We start from the raw sequence: 19,244 nt of genomic DNA, 5'->3' as shown, positions 1-19,244 counted from the left end.
ATTACATGCAGGAGTGCTGGGAGAAGGGCGAGATTCCCCCGCAATGGAAAACGGCCACCGTGGTCCTAATACCTAAGCCCGGGAAGCAGCCGCAGATAGGGAACCTTCGACCTATATCCCTCACATCGTGCGTAGGGAAACTAATGGAGCATGTCGTCCAGACCAGAATATCGAACTACATGGAACAGAATAGGAAGTGGCCAGATGAGATTTATGGGCTCCGACCCCATCTCAGCACACAAGACGTCATGCTGCGACTAAAACAGGATATCATTGACTCCAGAACCAGGGACGCAAAGGTTATCCTACGTCTTGATCTAAAAAAGGCATTTGATAATGTTAAACATGAGGCAATATTGAAAGGACTCAGCCACGCCGGAGTAGGCTACAAAACCTATCGCTACATAAGAGACTTCCTCACAGATAGAACTGCGAGCATAAGCTTCCAGGAGATTAAATCCGAGGAAATAAAGTTAGGAAGCAAGGGAACGCCTCATGGGTCGGTGCTATCACCCATTCTCTTTAGCATGGCCATGAGAGAACTCCCGGGCGAACTTGAAAAAATTGGCAACCCACACTTAGAATATAGCCTGTATGCGGACGACATTAATCTATGGATCAACCGAGGAAGTGATGCAGAGATTAATCAAACCCTACAGGCAGCTGCCAATATAATTTCAACGTATGCCGGAAAACGGGGCTTAGAATGCTCGCCTGAAAAATCTGAAATATTAATATATAACGATAAGGCTCTGAGGAACAAACCACCCTCGGAAATTCAGATTTCTGTAGGAGGAAAGCAGGTATCCAAAGTGGACACAATCAGAATTCTAGGCCTTCATATTCAGTCGAATGGGAGAAACACGATAACTATCAAAAAGCTTGAGAGCCACGTGATGCAGACCCTCAATCTCATCAAACGTGTCTCGAGCAAAAGAGGCGGTCTTAAAGAAAAAATCCTACTTAGGCTCATACACGCTTTCATAATAAGTATAATCAGCTACGCCACGTCGTACCTAAATCTCAAAGCAGCAGGGAGGAACAAAATCGACGCTCTCATAAGGAAGTGCGTCAAGAAAGCTCTAGGCCTGCCCATGTGCACATCCTTAGAAAACCTCTAGCACTGGGCATACACAACACGCTTACAGAGCTCGCAGCGGCAGTCCAGACATCACACCTAGAGAGACGCAGCACAACACATGCGGGAAGAGACGCACTAGCCAAAGTCGGACTCCAAACAGACAGGGGAGCTAGACAGAGGGAGGATATCGACATGGAGATTAGGAGCAATCTCAGGATTCCCCCCTTACCCAAGAACATGCACCCAGAAATAAACAAGGAAAGAAGACAAAAGCGGGCAGAGGTGATAGAACGCATCTAAGGTGACAAGTCTCAGGAGGATGTCGCCTACGTAGAAGCAGCGGGCGATAGACATATTCAGTACACGACCGTCGCGGTAGTGAACAGAGCGGGTAGCCCCATCACGGTCGCAACTATCCTAGGGACAAACACCGAGACGGCGGAGGAGGTCGCAATAGCACTAGCTTGCGTCGGTTCCAAAGCTAAATACGTCATAAGATATAGCAAAGCTGCAATCCCTAATTTTAGTACAGGGAGAGTCTCTCCCCTCGCCGCCAAAATTTTAAGACAAGCGACATTGAATAGAACAATCATTATAATCTGGACCCCCACGCCCGAATCTGTCCGTGGCAACGAGGCGGCCCACGAGGTAGCTCGAGATCTCTACCACCGAGCTGCACAAGACGGGCCACCGTTCGCAGATCACGAGAGAGAAGGGAGACTAATCTCCTGTCAGGAAGTTACAGAATATTATAGACAACATCACAGGTACTTTCCCCTACCTAGCAAAGCACTCAACAATCAACAGGCGGTGGCGTGGAGGCGTCTACAAACAGATCTCTACCCACACCCAATTCTAAGCAAACATATCATTCCAGAAATAGAGGACGATAAATGCAAGAAGTGCGGGGCGAGAGGGACCCTCGACCACATAATATGGGAGTGTAGCCAATCCCCAGGCAGGGCAAAGAACATCAATAGTAGAGACGCCTGGGAGACCTTGCTCCGGAGCACGGACCCTGAGCTCCAGCTCACCGCCGTCCGATTGGCTGAAGAGGCCGCCGGGATACAAGAGATCCTGGCCAGCATCTGACGTGACTACCCCATGCGGCCGGATCTCTCCTGATCCTCCTCCCTCAACTGAGGGTATGGGACAGGGGAGATCTGGATGAGGTGGTCTCATTCTGTCGGACAATGAAGTTTTTTTCACTCTCTCACTATGGGGTTTAATGTCCGAAAGCGATTCTGGCCATGAGGGACACCGTAGTGAAGGGCTCCGGAAATTTTGACCAACTGGAGTTCTTTGACGTGTACATCGCACAGTACACAGCCCTCCGGAAATTCGACTCCATCTACATTCGACCGCCACAGCTGGGATCAAACCCACGTCTTTTGGGTCGGCAGCCGAGCACCATAAACACTGAGCCACTGCAGCGGGGGCAACAGGCAGCCTGTAATGAGCAGGCTGTTTCATACAAAGAGGGAAACTGAAAGTCCGTGAATACTACGCTTAGAAAACTGTTGCCACTATGCTCTGGTGAGAATGGGCAGCACCAAATACATGTGCGGAAAATGCAGTCGGCCGTGCTTATTGTATATCAGCCATTACCGTCGATTCTCCACAGCTGTTGATAGCAGTGCATTAGGAAGCCTGCACACACCAGAAGAGCAGGAAGGAGAATGTCAAGCCACTTGACTGGCAAGCTTGAAAACAGACAAGTGGCAGGAAACTGCATGGGCCATGCCAATAGGGTAAGTATCTCCGCGGTAGAAAACCAAATGATGTAGCACCCTACAAAAAAAACTTGTGCGGGCAGACTGCAGTTTTTTTCGCTGCCTTCAGTGGTGATATGTGGGGTTAAATGTCCCCAAGCTGCATATTAAGGAAGACAGCATTGTGGGAGGAGGCCCAGGTTAAAGAATGACAATACAATATTTGTCAATTTCCTGCTCGTACTGGAAGGCAAAAAGTACAAAAATAAATGAATTGCAAAACGGGTTTATTCAGAGAAGCTCCCTTAAGTAGCACACTATTCTGGTAGTTTCATGAAGACAGTGTTCAGTGCTGCAGATATTCCACATGAAAACAAAATAATAATAATGGTTGATACGCATAGTTAGGCCAAATGCAAATTAAGGTGTGCTAGCAGTTCGGTTTTTCCTTCGGTTCAAATGTTCAGATCCAGTGTTGACGGATAGCAGCTGTTCAGATAGCCATAAGGGGTTAGTGTCCATATATGTGCAATTGGTCATTCTCTGCATTCATACACCCCTGGGAGTCTTCCTACCACTTCTGGTGCAGTGGTTCTGCGGTGGAGCGCCACTGCCCTTCTGCCTCAGAGGAGAGAGCCCCGCCTTCACTCGCTCGCTATTCGCCACCAGAGTGGCTTTCCCACGGCCATTACATGAGTGTCCAGCTTCTGGGAACAAAATTCTGGCTGTGTGGACCTGGGAATTGAAACCACATGTGACAGCTGAACGCAAGCCACAAATGCTTGTGCGTGTATGTTTGCGTTAAAGGTGCCACCGTGCTAAACCAGCTGAGTTGCTGAGAAATGCATAATGGACCATGCTAGCGAAAGTAGTACTGGGTGCGTCTGTCACCTTTACAATGACATGGTTCAAAAGCAATAAGGCTGCTTGCAGTGGCACTTAACTACAAAGCAATCTGACAGTGCCCACTGCTGTAGCGATGTGAAGTGTGGTGTGCTTAGTGTGCATAAACCGCAATAAAACTGGTAAAGCCATGTATTTACGTGAATGGGATGTACCTGACGTGAGTTCAGACCTATGCAGTAGCTACCACTCAAACGTGCATCCCCACAACTGACCCCAACTGGCCCTCAGACCGCTCCCAGGATATGGACCATATGTTGCAGACCCCGTAAAAGTGAACTTAGTGATCCTTAGGAAAGCGGACTTGCTCGTGGCGCTCGTTTCCTGATTGTTGAGGAAACCGAAATTGACGCACCCCGGCTTTATTATTTACACTTAGCAGCATGCTATTCGTATGTTATGAGTGCGGTCTCTTGAGCAGTCAAATGCTCCCGTATGTGAAAAGCGGCACACGTTGTGCATGCCTTCACCCTGTGTGCGCCGTGAACACCGCGGCATTCTGTCGTTGGCTACCAAGTCCTTGCCCACTAACCATTGGCTCAATAATTAAAGGCCCACTTGATCGAAATTTTAAGCCGGCTAATTGTGCCCCCAATACAACGTCCATTATATATTTGCAATGTGAAGGCTGTAAAGCATCCCGTGTTTTAATTAGGCGCGCTTAAAAATTTCCATAGCAGATGACGCAGCTCTAGCGTCGTGCTAAGCAACTAAAAGCCAGACTGGAAATTACGCACGTTTGAGATGCCAAAACGACTGACACACCGATGTCAGAGCGGTGAGCCTCGTAGCTGAGCGCCCCTTCGCATGTTTTCTCTGGTGCGTCTCGCTGCGAAGTCTGACTTTGGGAGGGACTCTCGTTGCTGTGGCGTAAACATCTGAACTTCTGCTGTCATGTCAACACAGTGCGTCGCTGTAGGTTGCTCCAACACATACTCGGTTCCGGGCATCAGCGTTCGTCGATTTCCGAAGAGCAATATGCACAAGTTATAGGTCTTGGCATTGAGACGAGACCGGTGGGAGCCGAGCATGGCGAGCGTTTTGTTCGGCACACTTCAAAGCAAAGGACTTCGTGAACGACACCGACTTTGCCGCAGATCTGCCGTGCAGGCAGCTGAAATGACTGCTGGAACCTGACGCGCTTCCATCAGTTTTCACTCACTGCAAACGCAGCGAGAACCTTCGGCCAGCCTTCGAGTAGCACCGGCGTAAAGAGGTGCTTATTCTTTATAATTGACACCTGATGTCGCAGCGGTGCGCCACAGAAACCTTTATCGTGCTGTATTATTTTTATTCTAGATCGTGAATAACTCCTTGACGGTGTCTGCTGCTACGAGCGTGGACTCGTTCCCAGCAATGATCGCCACGCCGGTCACGCCCGAAAACGACCCAGATCCCGACCTACGTATTGTCAGTAACACTGCAGTGTAACCAAGTCATGGTAAGTCGTATGAACAGACTTACAATCAGTGTGGTGTCGAAGTAGGAGTATACCTGCAGCGATACGTTGTCGCGGCTCGCGAAAGCATTGGCATTAGGTGCATGATAGAAACATAACTACGTTATTCGCCCATTTTGACGCCCATTTTTTGAACGGCTAGGTTTTACAAGGCTTCCATGTTCCTCTTTTCTTATGTATAACCCACGTAGCCTGTAACTGGTGCAACTCAGTTAACTTCTACCCTTTTTATTCTTTGATTATATGGCCCAGTGGCTTCAGAGCACGGCTTAGCATGCTGAAAGCTCGGCTCTGACGATCCCTTGTCAACATGGGTTGCGTGGTGGGCAGTTTGCGTGGCGGCGTACGGTTGCCTGGGTTCCGGAACCGTGTTGTCTTGCCGAGCTATGCAGTAACCGTGATATAGAAAACATTCCCACTGCTCGAGTACACAGGCTTCAAGTGGTTCTAGTTCAGTGCAATGACAAGCGTACTTTGTATGTAGTACGCTGCCGCTCCCGGCTTGCTAAATTAATGCTCATTCTGCATAGTGGCACGCACCAATACCTTGATGGATGAACCTGCCTATCAACGCCACCAGATTCATATTGTGATCACGAATTAAATTTAAGACATCAATTTCGAGACCTATAAAATTTGCTCTTGCTTTCTTCCTTCACTTTACACTGAACATCTCTCCGACTTGCATAATCAATTTGCACTCATTACTGTCACTAAATCATCTCGAGTTCACTATGTCTAATTGCATTTGCCGTGCATTGGGCGGGAGTTTATTATTCATGGGGAGAAAGAAGCAAGTTTTAAAGGGCATGCAAAGTTTTTTTTTTATTGAAACAACATCCACAACGCGCATACGCATGCGTCTGCCCGTGGAGACGGCTTTAAGATGCAATCTGCTACTTGCACTCAGACTATATTGGATTATGATTCCTTTTTTGATGGTGTCCAAACTTTGCACAAGCTGGAATCAAATGCGGCCAGGTGAACAATGCTCATTAGCTGAGTGACACGATGGCGGCAGTACTTTTGCCAAGGTGAAATGCTTTCAAATCTACCGTACAGAAACCTTCTCGAGTGATTTACCTTAATGTAGATGTTCAAAAGCGCTGTCGTGCTTTCGTATATAAAAGACAGACAAAGCAAAAGCTGCATGTGCAACTGGCATCGGAGCTTTGCAACAGCTGCCTCTTCAGACTTCTGGTCTCAAACATGCGTCACATTTTTTCAAGCGGCAATGCATCGTTTGCTGGAATGCCTGCCTGGCGTGGCCTTGTAATGGGTGATCTACTAATCTCGGGCAAGACAAAGGATGAGCACGACTGCAATCTGACACTCTTGCTAACGCACTGCCATAAGCACAACTTGCGACTGAGCCTAAAATAGTGCACCTTTCTGCATCCCAAGGTTCGTTACTGGACACATCCTGACAACGCAAGGCCTGCGGATTTATCCACAGCGTGTGCAGGACATCCTGGAAATACAGAAACCTAACAACAGTAAGCAAGTGCAGGTCTTTCTCGCGATAATGAACAACTACAAAAGCGCGGAAATCACCGTCAACTTAACAGCACCCCTACGACATCTGACTTCTGGCATTGTTAAGCGCATGCACCCGCCAGTACATCCCCATACCACTCCTGCCGAAACATGCAAGCCTGCGAAAGGTTTAGCGAGGGGAGAGGCTTTCTTTGCAGGCATTCTTGAAAGCGTCGCGGGGCTCGTTTCCTGCCTCCGTCATCCGACTGTCAGCTAGCGAGATGCAGTGTTGGCGGTAACGTGTTACAAGTAATGGCATTACCGGTAACGCGTTGCTTTTTTCGGTAATTTAGCAACGTGCTCGTTATCATTTTGGATCTGTAACGGGTAGCGTACTTACGTTAACATTTTTCGGTAACGTGAGGTGTCACGCTACCAGTAACTTTTTATTCCAATTGTCTCCCCTGCGCCCCCTTTTTAGAAAAAAGAAAGCATAGAGCACCTAAAGTGATGTTGCAAATAAACAAAATGCACAGGCGCTCTCGACGGCCCTTGTTGCATGGCACAAAACACCTTATATTGACGACGCGCCCAGCTAAAAAAAAAAAGACAGAATACCCATAAAGCATGAAACACGTGCACGAACACACATTCACACACTTGCCTTCACCTACCTCCCTTTCCCAAACCACTCACACACACAACCCTCTAAAGAGTGGAAGCATGGCGAGTATTTTGGAATATCACATTTCTCAAAATTACTGTAAATTTGTCAAAAGTTCAGGGATGTTTTCTTTGTGATGTTAGATTTGATGATGAAGTGCCATTTTGTACTTAATGTCACATTCAGAAAATGGCTTCACCATTCACCTCAGAGTTAGAAGCCATCACATGTAACTCTACACGCAATTTTAGGCCACTATAACATTGCTAAGCTCCTGCACATTTGTGCTAAGTATTCTCGTTAAATAAGGATTTCGGGCATAATCGTTGTTTGTACTAGGAGATTTATGTGAAATATGAGCTTTATGAAATTGTTATCGCAAGTACTTGTAGAGAAGACGCACTGAATAAGAATTAGGGCCATGGAGTAACGGCAATGTAACGTGCGACGCTTCTTTCTGTAATCGTAATGTGTTACTTTTTACTGTAGCTAACATAGGGTGGTAACACGTTCCTTTTTTTTGCGTAACGAGTAACATATTTAGTTACTTTTTTTCGGTAACTCCTACAACAGTGGCGAGATGTCAGAGAAGTGGCACGTGGGTGACGCAGCGAGAACCGGACTTTTAAAGACGCATGTGCAGAATAGAAAGAAAGAAAATCACATGGAGAGGGCGAGGAGTCCCGCACGGAGAGGATGTTTTCTCAATGTGTTTTTTTTTCCAAGCCCTGGGTTCAAGGTTGTGCCCAACCTTAGGGCCTGTAGGTAGTGTCTATTAAAACTTCACTGGTTAATCACAGTCTATGGAGGAAGTCAGAATATGACCGTCCCAACTCCTGTAGTTGCGAAATGTATAAAAATGCAAGAAAAAGCACTGAACTGCAGTCAGGGAGGGGACTCTCTGCTTGGCACGTATCTCTACAAGTACCTAAGCTTATACCTTTGGTCGACAAGTAAGGTCATGTAGAATGTTTTCTCTGCGTGAGAATCCCATTAAGTTACAGTTCGTTTGATTGTCTGTGTGACTTTGCTTCTGTAACACACCGTTATATAGTCATGTAAATATAATCCTCTTTTGATCTTCTGCATCTGCACATTTTGCTTAATGATTACCCAGTCATCCACCTTTGGAAGGGTCTGAGACCTTCCGAAGAACCCAGTGAACCAGCAAGAGATTACTGGTGCAGCACAACAGAATTCAACGACCGTCGACCACGAGATGATACCACCTGCAAGCCCCACAGCGTCCAGGCGTCAGGCAACGCCCAGCTTGTAGTAGCCACCCAGGAGGACCAGAAGGAATCGATCTTTGGTACCAGCCAAGGGAACATGGTGCACCAGCTCACAGACCCTAAGGCTGCAGTCATCCTCCAGCTCTGGATGAGTTTGGAGAAGCAACGGCACCTACTACCGACACCAGCACAGGTGAGCGGGATTCCTTACGTTTCTTTGAAGTGGTTATGGCTCAAGCGTAAACGGGTGCATGGTGCGGACGTGAAGCATGATGCCGAGCTCAGCTGGCAGAGAGGCAGAGGAGAGTGCATTGAAGGAGAATGGATTAGAGGACGACCTGTCAAGCGAAACATTGCAGCAGAATGCGATGTTGCCAGGGTCAGCGGCAGATGCGGTGACAAAAGAGCCAGTAGTGGGAACGCGACGAAAGGCAATGGCAGCGACAGGGTCTGATGCCATAGCAAACCGCTGCACAGAACGATTATCAGCTTCAGCCCGAAGGCTTAACATTAAATCTCGAGAACATATCGATTTTCAGAAACTTGGCATAGGAACGACAGGTGGCACACAGACTCCATTAATACAGGAATTTGATGAGCAACGGAGAATGGGCCTCGACCCAGTATGCCAATGTGCCAAGGTTCTAAAGGGGTTCAAGTTACCATGCGGCATGGATGTACCGCTTTGGCTTGATGAGGTGGAAAGGGCAGTCACAATGTATGATGTGCCCGGAAACAGCCGCATACATTTGTTCATGCCAGCGCTGACCGAGCATGTGCGGTACTTGCTTCATGGCCTTAGAAACGATGAGTGCGATGAGTACGACTCAGTGAAGAAAGTTGTATTAGAGGCGAAACTCACAGCCCCCCACATACCTAGCCTGGTTCGAGCCTGCCGCAAAACGCAAGGAGGAAACATGGTCGCAGTTTGCCTCTTGCATAAGAACTTACTTCCATTACCACATACGTTCGAGGGATGCAGACAGTAAGGAAGATCTGGTGGCTCGTGTAGTAGCCGATCGGATGAAAGCTAGCCTAAGCAACGAGAGCTTAGAATATGTGCGCCTCTGCGAGGATGAGAAATGGGTGAAACCGGATGAGATGTCACGGATACTGCAGGAATTCAAGCAGCCTAAGAGAAACGGGTGCGCTGTGCATCAAATGTTTACACGCGGAGAAAGAAAAGACCCCTCCACAACCTGCAAGCAACGACAACAAATGAGACATTCAGTGTTACGTGTGCCGCGCAGTAAGCCATCGTGCAAAGGACTGCCCACGTGCCACTCAGAATGTGCAGAAAACTGATAACTTAGTCTGGATGCAGAGATAGCCATAGCCAGCATACAAACAGCTGAAACCCCAGTGTCAGCCCATCCGCACAGGACGTTAGTGGCAGAAATGAATGCGCCACAGTCGTCCGAAGAAGTATGGCAATCAAAGCTAAAGTAGGTAGAGATCGAATGCACCGGAATGCCGCAACGGCAATCATAGACACCGGCAGTGAGATTACTGTAGTAGAAGAAAGCCTCGTGCCGAGCACATCCCAGGAGCCTTCCGGCAAGATTAAGCTTGTTTCAGCTTTTGGCGAAATGACAGAGAGAAACTAGTTACTCTCTTGGTCAGTGTGAAGCGGTACCCCACACTTGTAGCGCGACCAGAGGCCGTACGTATCGTCTGCGCATTTATGGGCAAGCCCAAGGAGGGAGTGACAGCCTGCTGTCACGAGAGGACTGGGAGCTGCTAGCGCAGATCGACAGCCACAGTGGAATTTGAGCACTGACAAACATATTTGAGTTGAGCAGCTACATTCGACTCTCGAACCGGGCGTTCGCCCTGACTGCGCCATTTTTTGTTGTTTTAGTCAACGCGATCGCACGTCTCGCGCATGTGGAATGAGTGATTCACGTCTTTCCTAAGAGGAGCGCAGCAGGCCACCTATTCCACGAATGACGTGGACCGAAACGGAAACGTGGGCATTAATTCGACTTTTGGAAGACTGTTTAGAGCAGCTGCGAAGGGAAAAACACAATGCGAAGGTGTACGATGCTATTGTGCAGGCTCTGCACTGAACTTACCGACGACGAAATTTTTTGCCAGGTGCTGGAAAATGATGACTCGGGCTCCGACAGTGAGGAGCCAGAGACTGTGCTACCAACTAGAAGTGAACTAACCCGAGCTGTGATGGTGCTTTCGGCTATGTACAGTGAGAACACCACCTTAGCCGCCATGCAAGCCAACTTACTCGTACGGCAACATTCCGCCCCGCAGAGGTAAATTGACCACTTTTTCAATTTTTCATGCCTCTCACTAAATAAAGTAACTTTTTTTGCGTGGATTCGTTTTTCGAACTGCCTGATTTTTCGGACGCTATCTCAGCCCCTTGAGGTTTCGACTGTACTTGCGTGATTCAGTCAGAAGCAATCGGAAATCCCCATCATCTCCACTGACGGCGAACCAAAAACCAACATTTCGCAGAGACAGTATCGGTAGTGCCATCTCACGCCTGCTCGAGGAATGAGCGGCAGGCACTCATTGAGTGTGGCCCAGCGGGCACTCACACAATGCCCGAAATACAGCCATCTGTTGTAAAATAACCAGAACGATGACTGTATACTTAGGAAATTGTATCTGGCGAATGAAAAGCTAGCGCTTTCTCAGTACAGTAAAATCTCGTCAACCTGGATCTCACAGGGCTGGAAAAAATGCCCGAGGTAACCGAATTCCGGATTATTGAATGTAGCATGAAAATGAGAAAAAAATACACGCAGCACGAACGTACCTTTATTGCTTGAAAAACTGAGTTATTTTCGTTTGCTTCGTCGCCGCAATCTGCGCTAGAACGATCTTTTTCAACTCCAACAGATGTTAATGCGCACGCTCACTGTTGCAGGATTCTACTAAGCAGAATTCCTCTAGAACGGCGACAGCCCCGGCGGCCTCCTGCGCCGTGCGACGTCGCAGCGGCTGATCTCGTTTGTCATCATCGGAATGCTCATTTTCCTTCACATCGAGCACTTCCGATATGATACAATTGGCAGTCAGCTGGCCAGCAACAGCAACACCATCGTCAATAGCAATGTAGTCGGCAAGCTGACATCAGCAGGCAGGAGAAACTGCAAGCTCCTGTCACCCGTTACTTCGTCACCCATCCTCTCAGTGTCCTCGGGAGGCACAGTCGTTAGGGCGGACAAACCCGCTGTGCCTGAAGGAGTTTGCAATGACCTCCACTGACGTGTTGCTACAGCCATGTGCTAAGATATGAACCACGCTAAGGAGGTTTATGTCGTATTCTTGTTCTGCCTCCTTGCAGAGCAGCATCCTTTCCATCACATGCCGTCTGTACTTGGTCTTCACGTGCTGGATAATGCCCTGGTCCAGCGGCTGTAGAGCAGCCATCTTGTTTGGCGGCAGGAATGCAAGCTCGATGCATTCAAGCCCTGTTACATTAGTGTGTGCGCTGCAGTTATCCACAACAAACAAAACCTTGCAGTTCTTGGTGGAGAAGCGGTGGACGAGCTGCCGCAGCCAAGTTTGAAAAATATCCGTGGTCGCCTAAGCCTTTCTGCTTGCTCTGTACTCTACAGGGAGACGGCAAACGTTTTTAGAGCACCTAGGGTGATTTGCTTTGCCTATTACAAGAAGTGGTAGGCGTTCCGTGCCTAACATATTTGTGGCCAGGAGCACAGTTACCATTTCTTTGCTCCTCTTGCCTCCGACGCACGGGTCACCCTTGAACGTGATCATTTTGTTCGGCAAGGCCTTGAAAAAAGTGCAGTTTCTTCGGTGTTGAAGACATTGGCAGGTTCGTAACGAACCAGGTATCGAGCCAGGAAGCTCGGTCGAATTCCAATCAGTGATGCAATGTTCATCTACCACTGCCTCCACGCCACACACATTCCTAACCAATCCATGTTTTTCTTCGAGCGTGTGAACCATCCCTTAGACGCACTGAAAGAGTGAATGTTCATTTTCGCTGCATATCTCTCAGCCTGCTGGCATATCAGCGGCCCACTCAGAGGAAGTTTCCCGCTGTGCATGTCTGCGATCTATCATAGCAATGCATTTTCTACAGCCGGGTGTGCTGCCGTCCTGAGCCTTTTCTTGTTCCGGTGAACTTGCCGCTGTCAAATGTTTCGAGAATTTTTCTTTGTTCTTCACCTAGTCACTCAATATGCTTCTCTTGATCCCATACTTTTTCATTATCTCTTGCCGAGGAACGCCTTCACCGACCTCTTTTAGTATTGCCACAGTCCCAATCAATCCAGTGGCGCCATGCCGCGGCCGAACTGTTTTAGAAGGGACTTGCCATGCCTTGCATTCTCGAGGGGCTAGAGGTTTTCGTCTTCCTCGCTCGAGCTCCCTGACGTCTAATTAAACCTGGTTTTGAGTGCTTTGACCGTTTATCGGTGACATTTGGTGGATGTGCCGGGTACGATCCATGTACGCTGACCTCGAGGACAATCTTGACGCCAGTTCTCAACACGTGGCTACAACACCAGTTCACAAGGCGAGCCCCGCCTGCGAGGCCTACAACCAGAGTTTGGCCAACTCGCAAGACCAGCAAGGGCCATGACGTCCGCAACAGCTAGACAGACAAGTCAGCATTCCGGGAATGCCCCGCCGTTCGTCCTTCACACGCCTCGGTCGCCCCCATCATTCCACGGTGAGAGGTTTGAGGACGTCGAAGACTGGTTGGCCAGGTTTGATCGTGTGGCGGGCTTCAATGAATGGGACGGCGAGCGCAAATTGCGGAACGTGTACTTCGCACTACAGGACTCTGCCAAGACGTGGTATGAGAACCACGAAGCTTCCTTCACTAACTGGGAGATCTTTCGCCTAGAGCTCTTAGCCACGTTCAACACCAGCGAACGAAAGGAGAAGGCTGAAATCGCCTTGCAATCGAGGTCGCAGCAGCCGAACGAGAGCGTCGCCATGTTCATCGAGGACATGACGCGACTCTTCAATCGCGCCGACTCTGCTATGCCCGAGGACAAGAAGGTACGTCGCCTAATGCGCAGCGTCAAAGAGCAATTGTTTGCCGGACTGGTAAGTGACCCGCCAAGAACGGTGGCCGACTTTGCCAAGGAGGCAACAAGCATGGAGCGTTCTCTGCACGAACGGGACGCGCGCTACGGCCGTCAGGCTAGTGTAGCAGCCGCTCACCACTGCACGCCCACGTCGTTACCCACTGAGGAGCTTCGAGGGCTTGTGAGGAGCCTGGTGCGCGAAGAACTCGAGAAACTTCGCTTCGAAGCTCCACAGGCCAGCGTCGCTGCCATACCGGACGTGGTCCGAGATGAAGTCCGGCGAGCTGTTCAGTCGCCACCAGCTCCGCAGCCAGCGCCCTATGTGATGACATACAGTCAAGCACTACAAAGTCGTCCTGGGCCAGTGAGTCGAGCATTTTCTCCCGTCACTTCTGTGCCTTCACTGCGGTACCCAACTGCAGCTGTACCCGTCGTACTGCAGGAGCCCCTGCCCACTATGAGCAAAGCGCGCGTTTGGTGTACGCCAAACAATAGGCCGCACTGCTACCACTGTGGGGAGCCCGGCCACGTTCTCCGCTACTGCCCTTACCGCAGAATGGCCTTAAGGGGGTTTTCCCCTGACGCACCTCGACCACGCTACGGAGAATGGCCGCGGGACATCGAGCAGTATGTCTGATGACGTGCAGCCAACGATCTCGCAGCGACGGCAGTCCCGTTCGCCATCCCCAAGGCGGTTTCCTTCGCCAAGCCGCCCGTCTTTTTCTAGCCAGTTTAGAGGCGCGTCCCCACATCGGGAAAACTGAAGACGGCGTCCCCCGGGGGTAGGGCCGCCGCTATTGGATCAAGTCAAGAGCCTCCACCCGACGATTCGCGGCTACGATCCGACCGACGACGATCTCACCCGACGACCTCAACGACAACGACGTGCTGCGACCGACTGGTGTCTGCCGAAATCCCAGTAATCGCTGATAATCGCGATGTGACCGCACTAGTGGACACCGGCGCTGACTTTTCTGTAATGAGCAGTCGGCTAGCTACGGCCCTCAGAAAGGTGCTGACCCTTGGTCTAGACCCCAGATCCGCACCGCCGGCGGCCATGTGGTTACGCCAATTGGCGTAGTGAAAATATGGCGAAACAGGAGGCATGAGCGAAAAAGCAAGTGGCCAACTAGCCACCAAGGCCACGTGACCTTGTGACGTAATCACATCCTGCCCACCGCGACAGGTGGTAACCTGCCCACCGGATTGTTAACAAACTGCCCCGCTGTGGGAGTTAATGACTGCTCATGAGCAGTTCCTCGGGAAGAGCAACATGGGTCTCACAAGCCCCGCCGGCAGCTGTGTTTGAAGCAGCCATATGCCAGGGCAATGGCGCATCACTTAATTGCTGCACCATTTGTATAGAACATCCAGTTCCTGCTCTGAGAGACATTGCAGCAGAGGGCGTCTGATTAATTTTAGCCATGTGGGATTCTCTACTGTCTACTATAGTTAGCTCCACCTCAAAAAAAAAGTGGAAAATGCCCCTAAAAGAAGGCTCTGCAGCCAATGGCGTCGTGCCTAATCCCCTTCGACCTGCTAACATGAAATCGCAGGGGATGACAGAACGAAAGGGATCAACCACGGTTTAATCGCATAAATCGCGGCATCATGAAAATCAGTCAACACCCAGAAGACCCCTTTTGACTGCTACTTTGTTCTTGAGTTGTATCTGTAATACCTTTGCACAAAGCAGGAGTATTTTCTCATTTCAAATCTGCTTAAATGCAGTCCTTGTGTCCAGGGTCCACCCTACAACCTTGGGATAAACAGGTGAATTCCATAGCCAGTGAACCACCACAGCTCACAAATGTACAAAAATGTACCGTCAGCAGCAAAAGTTTGCGGGTTCTCCAGTGCGTAGCAGAGCAACGCAAAATTGCATTGCTGCGCCATCTATCGCAACCGCGCCCGATGTCCAGGCTCGCGGAACTGACGTGCTAGTCACTCTTTGCAGATGCTTGTCCTTTCTTCGATATCAGGCACGTCTATCTCTTGCTTCTCGGGGATCTGCTTTTGACTCACCTTACAGCCGCTGGATCGCTGTGCGACCATCGCCGCAAGTCAGCTTCGGCTGCTGCGATGGTGGACGGAGCGCCCGAGCATCTTTTTAGGCGGCGTGCTACGTTCTCTGAATCTCTGAATAAATGCTGTCTCCGTAGAAGCGTGCCAGTTGAGCGTGAAATATAATTAGAGCCTTTCAACTAAGCTAAAGTGCGTGTTTGGTCATATACAACGAGTGCACGTTGTGGTCAACACAGAAAAAAACCAAACACGAACTGAGATGCAATGAACGTATAAGAGAGGTGTCACTCCGCCCCTAATGGCCCCGAAATCCCGCTTCTGTCTCACTCTCTTCCCAGTATTCCTGATGGCCATGTGCCCCGCAACAGCTCCCCCACACTTTATTGGCGCAAAAATCACCTTGGCCTCTTCTTGAAAAACAATTTCTGGCTACCTGCCCGACGTGAGGTTTCCTAGTTTCGCTTTGGTTATGAGAATGTCCTTGGAGGTCGTCTGCAGTGATCTGAGCCATATTTTTATTTAGTCATTTCCTCTCATTGCACGCAGCATGCATGCGTTCCCGCCTTCTGCTCCGGCAAAAAGATTGCTTCTACCGTAATGCATCATTGCTTCATGCTCAACTGTAGAATGTATACGCCTCCAAACCGCCACGGTGGCGCCCGATGTGAAATGTTATAAATTACGTGCACGTGTTTGATTTTTAGCGTGAGGCAACACCAATACAATTGCCAATGTGAAAAAGAAGCACGCAATTGATTGTAGTGAAAAAGAGATATACTTAGATTGAGCAGCTTTGCTAAAAAAACAAACAAAAATCGAGCAAATAAAAGCATGAAGACAACTTCAGGGCACTTATCAGAGACCGGTATAGTGGCCTCCTGAGGCGATGACTTTGGCCATATTGCACGGCATCGACGCGTACAGGGTCCTTTTTCTGCGCTTGTTCTGGGTTTGTTTCTGCGCTCAGTGCGTCCCATGTCTCTTGAATTGCGCTCCAAAGTGCCTCGGCGTTGGGGATACGACGTCTTTAGGCAGCGAAGCGCCTTTTCATTAGGCCCCACAAATTCTCAATTGGATTGAGGTCCGCGCAGCTTGGTGGCCATGGCAGTCTCAGCACGCCGCACTAGTCATGTGTAGCTCCCGCAAGACGCGCAGTATGCACTGGGCTGCGGTCGTGGTGCAGCCAGTAAAAGCCGTCAGGAAACGGGCCGTCCAGGGCGTACGGCACAAGGGTCTTCATAATGATGCCGCAGTGTGATGAAGCATTAAACGTGCCATCGATGCGGACTAAAGGGCCAAGTCCATCTTTGATGATGGCTCCCCAGATGGCAACACTGCACCGGCCACTCGATAGCACACATTGCATGTACTCCGGTCGGTGCCTAACAGAAACGAAAAAAAAGTTCCATTATAGACTACGCCATACCGGCTGCGAGTGCAACTTTTGTCATCACAGAGAATAAGCTCTCTTAATACAATTAAGCGCACGAAAAAGAAACCTATCATATTCTAAACTGAAATGACTGTTTGCCTTCTTGAGAAATGGGCGCTTTTATGAAAAATATATGTCCAACTAAAGAAACTCCGCGTAACCAGAATGCTGCCAGATGAGTACCTAAATTTTTCTATGATGACTGATGAAACAAAGCCAGCGGATATTAACTGAACACTTAGTTGTACAGTAAGCTGCTCACCAAAGACAAAATGCGGATTCCCCTTCTTAGTTTTGCTGTATGGATACGTATCTAATTTCAAACACTTTATTTTAACAACTAAAACAGCGCAAATGGAGTTGCCCGAAGACGAAACGAAGGTGGGACAGAAAAGAGCGCTCTTTCCTGTCCCACCTTCGTTGTGTCTTCGGGAACTTTATTTGCGCGGTTTTACTTATGCAGAATGGATCAACTAGCCCAGTAAAAAGTTCTACTTTTTGTTAAAGACGTAAACCTCAGCCATACCTGCAGTTGAGTGACCGCCAAACACACTGCCGCTGGTCTCACCTGGTACAGAACGTGGATTCATCCGTAAAGATGACTTGGCTCCATTCTTCAACACCCCAGTGCTCGTAAGCCCTAGCAAAGTTCAGCTACTGCCGCCGTTGGTTCTCTGTTAAATATGGCTTTTGTGCTGCGGTAGAATTTTGAAATCCTGCTTCTTTAAGGCGCCTTCTCACTGTGTCGCATGACACATGAATGCCAAGCTCTTTCTTGATTTCTTTAGCGCTCAACAAGAGATCAACTACGGCAGCGGCAATAATCAGTCCGTCTTCTTCAGTGACCCTCGGTCGTCCACTGCGGGGGGCGTCAGTAATTCTTCCTCCGTCGTCTCGGAACGCTTTCACCACTCATGTTACTGCTGATTTGGACCTGCCTGTCAGGCGGCATATTTCTTTCTGGGGCACGCCTTCCACAAAGAGGCGTGTAATGTATCTCCTTTGGTCCTCCGGAACTCGAGGCGGCATGGTTGGAAAATAAGACACCTACATCAACTGTGGTTTCCGTAGCAATGAACGACAAGCAGGAATTATGGACCGCAATGACAGCGTATTGATCCTCATGTTATCAGTGGAAGAATACCGCTTGCCATTCCGGCAACGCTTCTTGGGAGACAGCATTTATTCAGAGAACCTAGCACGCTGCCTAAAAAGATGCTCGGGCGCTCCGTCCACCATCGCAGCAGCCGAAGCAGGCGCGCGGCGATGGTCGCACAGAGATCCAGAGGCTATAAGGTGAGTCAAAAGCGGATCCCGGGAAAGCAGGCGATAAGACATGCCTGATATCGAAGAAAAGACAAGCATGCGCAAAGAGTGACTGGCACGTCAGTTCCACGAGCCTCAACATCGGGCGCGGTTGCGATAGATGGCGCAGCAATGCAGTTTTGCGTCGCTCTGCCAAGCACTGGAGATCCCGCAAACTTTTGCTGCTGACAGAACTGGACTGATGCACGAGATATGTAACAATGCACAGGGGTGGGACTACCCAATAAGTCATTTTGGAGCAATTTTTGGAGCAAGTAAAATGGGTTTTGAAGCAATATGCCACAGGCAAATTTGATTATTGGAGCAGTTCGGAGCAGCCATAACTGTACTTTGGAGCTCCTTCGAAGCAAACTGAATTTCATTTTCAAGCAATTTGAAGCAGATAAAATTTCATTTTGAAGCAGTTTGTATAATAATTGGTGCGGTTTTATGTGTCAAAACAGCTTAATGCTTATGAGGCATGACGTAGTGAGAGTTTTTTAATGTGCACTGACATTGCACAATACACTTGCCTCTATACCAATTCACCCGTATATAAATGTGACCGCCTCGACCGGGATTGAACCCGCGTCTTTCAGGTCAGCACGCGAGCACCGCAAGCACTGTATGTACCATGGCGGCAGCTCTGCATTTTTCAGCAGGCCTGTCTAAATTTCAGTACAGTAATCGAACATAGAAGCATGCTTTGAACCCACCAAAATAAAAGTAAACCAATATGAACACCCTACATAAGCTTAATTGTGAAGCAAACATACCCTATACTGAAGTCGCCAAAAGAATGCAAATTTTAGTAATAGGAGGTATTCACATGACGTCATCCGCAAGGGGCGCTAGCGGCCGGCGCGGCATTCGCCATGTTGGTGGTCGCGCGCACGGTTGCCACAGCCAGCCGCAGCATTTAACTCGT

The 19,244-nt window shown here is 49.1% G+C and overlaps 1 long non-coding RNA gene across 1 annotated transcript; it reads left to right on the top strand.

The window, feature by feature from the left end:
- The first annotated feature begins 5,002 nt into the window (after positions 1–5,002).
- On the top strand, positions 5,003–10,801 carry LOC144133756 (uncharacterized). The gene is made up of 4 exons (XR_013315101.1): positions 5,003–5,137; positions 6,560–6,651; positions 8,413–8,720; positions 10,625–10,801. It is a non-coding gene; the product is annotated as an uncharacterized LOC144133756 (long non-coding RNA).
- The last annotated feature ends 8,443 nt before the right edge of the window (positions 10,802–19,244 follow it).

The sequence above is a fragment of the Amblyomma americanum genome, chromosome 5 (genome assembly GCF_052857255.1).
Source record: "Amblyomma americanum isolate KBUSLIRL-KWMA chromosome 5, ASM5285725v1, whole genome shotgun sequence".
NCBI classification, from domain to species: Eukaryota; Metazoa; Arthropoda; class Arachnida; order Ixodida; family Ixodidae; genus Amblyomma; species Amblyomma americanum.
Note: the sequence above shows the minus strand (reverse complement) of the source record. Positions and strands in the feature narration are given on the sequence as shown.